Raw genomic sequence first — 6,978 nt, forward strand, 5'->3', positions numbered from 1 at the left:
AAGCAGTACAGCATTATCTCCCTCATCGAATTTCAAAAATACATTTTCCTCATTATCAACAGTCGATGGGGATGAGAATGTACTTACTCTCCAACGAAAATGTAAACGACGTAACTGAGGTAAAAAAAAAAAAATACCACTTTTCTACGTGTATGATATAACTGATTATTTAAAACTGCTCGCAACTATAACTCCTTTAAAAATGGAAAGATTCGAGGCATCCAACAAAAATAAATTTTTTAAATTAAGTCTACAACGGTTATGGATTATTGCACTATCAAGAAATATTTTACTAAAACTAATATAAAATACCATACTTCTCGAGAAAATAAATTCTATCAATTAATATTCGTAATCTAAACCGAATCTATCAAAAAAAAAAAAAATAAATATTTTTAAAGATTTTTTTTTACTTAGTTTTCAAGTTATATCAGTCACAGCTGAAACATAACTGAAATATAGAAAACGCCTATTCCAATTGTAGCAGTACTTCTTGACAATTAACAAATCATCGAAAATATATTTTCTCTTGATCGCCTTCTACACTGTATTGTCAGTATGGAAAATCGTAAAACCGAATCCACTGTGCCTCAATATAAAAACTATCAGCGATATAACCATACTAAAAATGTTTGCTGACTCTCTACAAGATGTGTAAAATGCTTCGAAAACCAACATTTTTGATGAATAACTATTGAACCTTAATATAAAAGTCAATATCATCGGTGATTTAAATGCTAAGCATATTAGTTGGGACTGTAAAATCTCGAATCCAAAAATAAAGATGTATAAATACTTATCGAAAACGGATGATATTTCTTGTATACTCTTGTTGTAACACATACAAATACACATACGTTCTATCCTTATGACGTAAAGAGAAGTCCAGATATAAGGTACTTGATATAATGCTCCTCGATTCAGTAACACAAGATTTTCAATAAACACCATAGACATTGATTCGAACTAGATTCTTATAATATCTCTGTTAAAATCACAACGTTCTGTTCTTTCATCATAAATATAACTAATAATCAATTTAATTGTCTTCTAAAAATTTGTCTCTTTCTCAAGGAATGGAAAAAAAAGTTATAATTATTAAAAACCAGGAAAAGATAAAAGTAAACCTGCAAGTTATGGATCAATTAGTCTACTATCAAAAATATATAATTTTTTTAAAAAAATTATACATATTAGATTTTTAAATTACATTTACGCAATATATGCTGCTATTCTTCACTATCAATTCGGCTTCAAAACCTAATGACTCAACTCCACAATAACTTTTTCACCTCACTGAACACATCAATACAAAATTTAAAAATCACTCACATACCAGTGCAATATTCTTAAATGACATACAAGCGTTTGAGAAAGTTTGGTATAAAAGTATCGGTTAAAAATTAAAGAAACATTTAAGTTAAATATCCCTCTAACCTCATTTAATAAAATTCAATCATTTTTAAGATATAAGACTTTCACAGTGTGAGTTAATAAAATATTTTCAGAATTCAAACCAATTAATGTAGAAATTTCACAGGGCTCAGCATCACTATTGTTTAATATATTACTATTTGATCTCCCATCTAATGAAAACACTAATCTTGCATTATACGCTGATGACAGTGTTATCTATTGAAAGAAAGAAAGTAATATATATAAAAACTAACATGCAAGAACACCTTGATAAAATGCATAACTGGGCAAAAAACGGCATACTGTTTTTAATCCATCGAAAAGCTGTGCGTGTTGTTTACACTCCACCGTCTTCTAAATCCTACTCCTTTCTATATAGGCGTAGAAAGCATTGATCGGTCGCCAAAAATCAAATACCTCGGTGTTATTCTTGAACGGAAGCTCATCCAGAACTCTCACATAGCAAGCAAACTACAACAAGGTTATCAAAGACTTAAGATGTTATACCTTCTTTTAAATCGAAAATTGACATACCAAGTTATACTGGAAATGTTCCTTATTACTTCACAAACAGCTGCTACGTCCCCTCATACTCTATGCATCACCAGTTCGGGAAGCTGCCTCAAATACCCATATCAACAAAATACATATATTTCAATCAACAATTTTAAGAATTATATCAAAGCAATATATAGGTAATTTACAAAATGGTTCAATAGAAACACGACACTTCACATTGATTTTAAAATTCCCACAGTCAAAACTTATATAAGAATATATATATAACTATGTATAGGATAATTGGAACGTTCAATACGACTTCTATTAAATTTTATACTTAATTAGTTGTTAACTTATACTATGTTAGCATTATATTATTATTATTATTTTTTTTTTTATAAACAGCTACAAATATTATAAATATTAATGACATCGTCGTCAGTAAAACTTTTATATTAAAAAAAAAAAAACATTATTAATTAAAAACACAGATCATAATAATTACGATTTTATTATATTAAATGACTTAATTATTTTATTAACCCACTCTAATCTACATTAAATTCATAATCGTTTCAATCCTAAAATAATCATGAACTGTAACGGGGCTATAATAAAAACAATAACATTAATAATATTTATTATCAATAACAATCTGTTCTTCAATCGACTATTGGAAAAACTACTAAAATTAACCAGTAAATTAAGTTCGTTGAATCAGATAACCGGATTTTGTCGACCGGCTTGTATATGTGTAAATTATTTCCAACTATGTATCGTGTTAAGTACTAAAGTGTAAATTATTATATGCTTATTCTTATTTTTTTTATTAAAATTATTATTTAGAGGGGAAAAAAAGTAGTAGATGTTACAATTAGACACATTATCACATAAGATTTACCTATTAACTCGTAAGAAAATAAAAAATCTTCTATCAAATCTTAAGGCATAAATTTATTATAAAAAAAAATAGCAAAGAATAACATTTTCAATTTTTTAAACCTTCGGTCAATCTTTATCTTTAATCTAAATAAAATTATTGATTATCTTGCCCAGCATTGCATAAGCCACATAGTTCAGCCTTAATCAATAGTACACGCACTAAAATCAACGAATATTTATAGTATGATCTAATTAATTTAATTATTATGTATATCTACCAATCCGGAATTATGTATATTTGTGTACAAATATATATATATATATATTAAATTGTAATATGTAGAGGCGTATAACATATTATGTACTTATGCAATCAATTCGATTTATAACAGATTATTATTTAAAGTACAATGGAGCAATGACTCCCTTTGCGCGTACACCCTCGCCCACTTTCCACTTTTATTCTTTTTTTTTCCTACCCGTGGAATATGCGTACGCACTGTAACCCTTGCCGTTGATAAATCATAAACGAAATCTGACGAAAAAAAATAAATTATCACAGTAAATGAGAACACACGCACGCGCAATAGTCGATTTTTAACAAGTAATTGCAACAATTATAGACGCAATGCATATTAGATAGTCGTTATATAAATCTCCCTAGTCGTTTTTAATAATAATAACAGCGTGTCACGAACGTGTGGACCACACAACGACAAGGCAGGCGCAGAACAACATGTCACTTATCTCACAAGTCTCCGTCGATTGCGGTGGTGGCGTTTGCAGTTTATCCCGTATGAATATATTTACGTACGTATACAATGACTACGAAGGGGAGCGCTCGGTCAATTAGGAAATGTTTAATGATAAAATCGGTCGGCAAATATAGTGGCAGAGTGGTCTGTATAAAACGCGTACACACACAATCATGTATGTACGAAGAACGAGAGGGAGTAAGACCTGTGGTGAGGGTAGGGGAATCGGGTATTTGATGAAGAGAACGAACGCACACACACAAACAGGGTATAAGAGAATGAATACAAAAAGAGACTTGGCCCGAAACCACCTACCCCGCTACTGCTTCGCGCAAACCCTCGGGGTATATAGCGAAATTAAAAATATACACACACACACACACACACACACACACACACACGAACAAGCGATCGACCCTTCCGGCCGTTTGTTCATTACTGGCCGACTTTGTATACGATGATATATATGTATATGTATAGCGAGAGACTACCATCACTCGCACCAAAAATTAGTCGACATTTGAATCCTTTTTAACAAAACGGTCCGAACGTATTATACGGAACGCGCACACACGAATATTAACAATACAAGAGGAAAAAATAGAAAAACAAAAAAATGTTGTACTACATTACAGCTATGTTATACGTTGATTTCTTCGGCCGTCCCCTCGCGGCCTCGTTATTCGTTACTATTTTTGCACGTGTGGTACGCATTATTATGCATGTTAGGTGCGTACGTTTGTATTTTGATTTTTGTCCCTTTGCGCAAGTTCGAAAATCAGCGACAAAAGACCCGACGATTTTCTTGTCCGCCCACCATCACCAGTGCGCCACCAGTTAAACACTCGTAACACGGTACGTTGCGCGCACGACGTGCCGTGTGGCCGTGCACCCCGTGGACGCCGTCGAAATGAGCGAGAGAGGGCAGAGGGTAGAAGCGGTGCTCGCGATGGATTAAATAAAAGAGTATAACAATAACAATAACAGTAATAATAGTAACAGTGTAGTGTGTGTATTCGGTGGGCAAATAAAAAGAAGAAAAAAAAAATACGAAAGAGTTTGTTTGATCGCCGTTGTTTGTTTCTACACCGCACTCACACGCACCGTACAGTGCCGACGTACACGCGCGTACGCGTCGCACTCTCGCACGGCCGTGGGTTCAAAAAACAGGAAATAATTAAATAATATTCACTCCGACGGCGGCGCGGGGCGGTTATTATCTCGGTCGGACCCGGGCGCAGGACGAACTTAACACTAAAAAGTTATAACGATATGAAAAAAAAAAAAAAAAAGGCCGGGAAACAACAACAGCAAACAACAAACGACCGAATAATAGTAACTAACCTACCCGTACCCCGCCTCACATTGTTCGCCTTCACTTGCACGCCTATTCTGTTCGCCTCCGAGGACTATTGCTGTTCGCGTTTGACGCGACGCGCCACAGTAATGACGGCCTACAGCACTAACAATAACGCTAGCAAACAAAGATATTATATTATAAAAAAAATACAAATAATAACGTTTACTATTGTCACGTGACACCCACCGCTGACCGATACGCGGTGCGAAATCGCGTTGCTGTACTCGGACAGAAGTCGAACGGACCCTTAAAAACAACGGGCGGGCTGCAGTTGCGAATACCGGCGAACGTGCGCGTCTCCGCGGTCGCACCGAAAACCGAAACCTTCCGGGGGGGGGGGGGGTTGGTCGTGGATGTGAACAATATTTTCTCCGAACGAGATGCGGTACAATTATCACAGCTTTAAACCGTGGAATAATTCGTTAACGATTGCGGTACAGAGATTTTGTAAAAATATTAATGGTCAAAAACGACTAGCATTTCCATTATCATTTCAATAATTGGTCGTTTCACCCTTTCGCTTCGTAGAAATCGATTTATATTCATTTTGAAACGCAATTAATTATTGTTATTGAATACAAGTAGATATCGGGCAGAAATCATAACAAACATTATTGTTACGAGTAAACGGTTAAATCAGTTGAAGATAGATTCTAGGTAGTATGAACATCTTTTCGATCCATTCAATATAATATATTATAATATAATATAATATAATATAATATAATATACATCAAAATATCTTGTATGATATATTATATCACACAAGATATTCTGAAAAAATTTTCTTTAACAGTATATTTTTCGATATCACTTTTGAGTTTGTTTTGGGCATTTCTTTTGGTGCACATTTAATTTAAAAAAAAAAAAAACGGATCAAAGAACGGTCAACTGTTGCAGTCGACATATTGTTCTGTGCAAGATGTCCGTTTCTTTACAACAAGACTGCGCTGTAATCGTAAGTAACGAAGAAGAAAGGTGTTCGGTACGATTTCGAGATCGTTTCAAGCTGATCTCGCGTCGATCTTTGTTCGAACCGGAACTCAGCGGTTCCGCTGGTTCGAGCACCACTAAGGCTGTACCGCATTTCCCAATAAACACTATAAGCTAGTTTTTAGAGCGGCAATTTCTCAAGTGTTTTAAAATGTTCTATTTTATTAAAGCCGATGGGTACTAGGCACTAACTATTTAATTATGAATATAATTTTAAAATGAACTGTTTAAGCATTTTTTACTACCATGTTTTTTGTCATTATATTTGATATCATATTTTTATAACAGCTGTTTGTTTGTATTTATATTATCATTGAAATTTTAAGTAATAAAGGTGACAACTATTAATATACGCTTTAATATAATTTATTAGACTAGAAAGATATTTATATTAAAAGGCGGCAATTTGTTTAGTGCTTAGAGTGACACAATGGTTAAATCCCGGCTCTGCACAATATGATTGGTTCGTTTCGATGACGCACGGTTCTCGACCGGAGGACTGTTCGCACGCTCGTCGCGCAGATAAACGACGCACTCGTGCATGCTTCACGTTTTCGGAGGGGACGACTGACGTTGCGATCGGTAAAAAGCGGTTAAAAGAATGCGCGCGCCCGATAACGATGAATGGAAACCGAACGGCGACGGTAAACGTTCTCGGACGGTTCGAAGGAAAAAAAAACCGTTGACCGTAACTCAGTTGGCGCGAGGAGCTACACGGTTTCGAACGCCGCGACCGTGTCCGCGAACGGAACGCGTTGTCTTACGGTGAACGGGCAACACTCGTTACGGGCGGCGACGTTGGTTGGCGAACTCGATGCGATCGCGTCAACCGACACTGCAGCGGCCCGTCAGCCAGACTCTCTCTAGTTACGCGCACGTACATTGGATGCGAGTCCTTACAAACATCATGATTAAACCTGGGGATCACACGATGTTAAACTATTGCCAACCGTTAGGGTAGATTTTACACTGCGAATGTACGATGCGCAAATCGCTGATCACCAGGGCTGAGATTTGTATGCAACAGCATGTTTTTTTTTTTTTTTTTGCGACTTCTGGTAATAAATAAAT

Source organism: Sipha flava, unplaced genomic scaffold (genome assembly GCF_003268045.1).
Source record: "Sipha flava isolate LNK unplaced genomic scaffold, YSA_version1 34_pilon_pilon, whole genome shotgun sequence".
Lineage (NCBI taxonomy): Eukaryota > Metazoa > Arthropoda > Insecta > Hemiptera > Aphididae > Sipha > Sipha flava.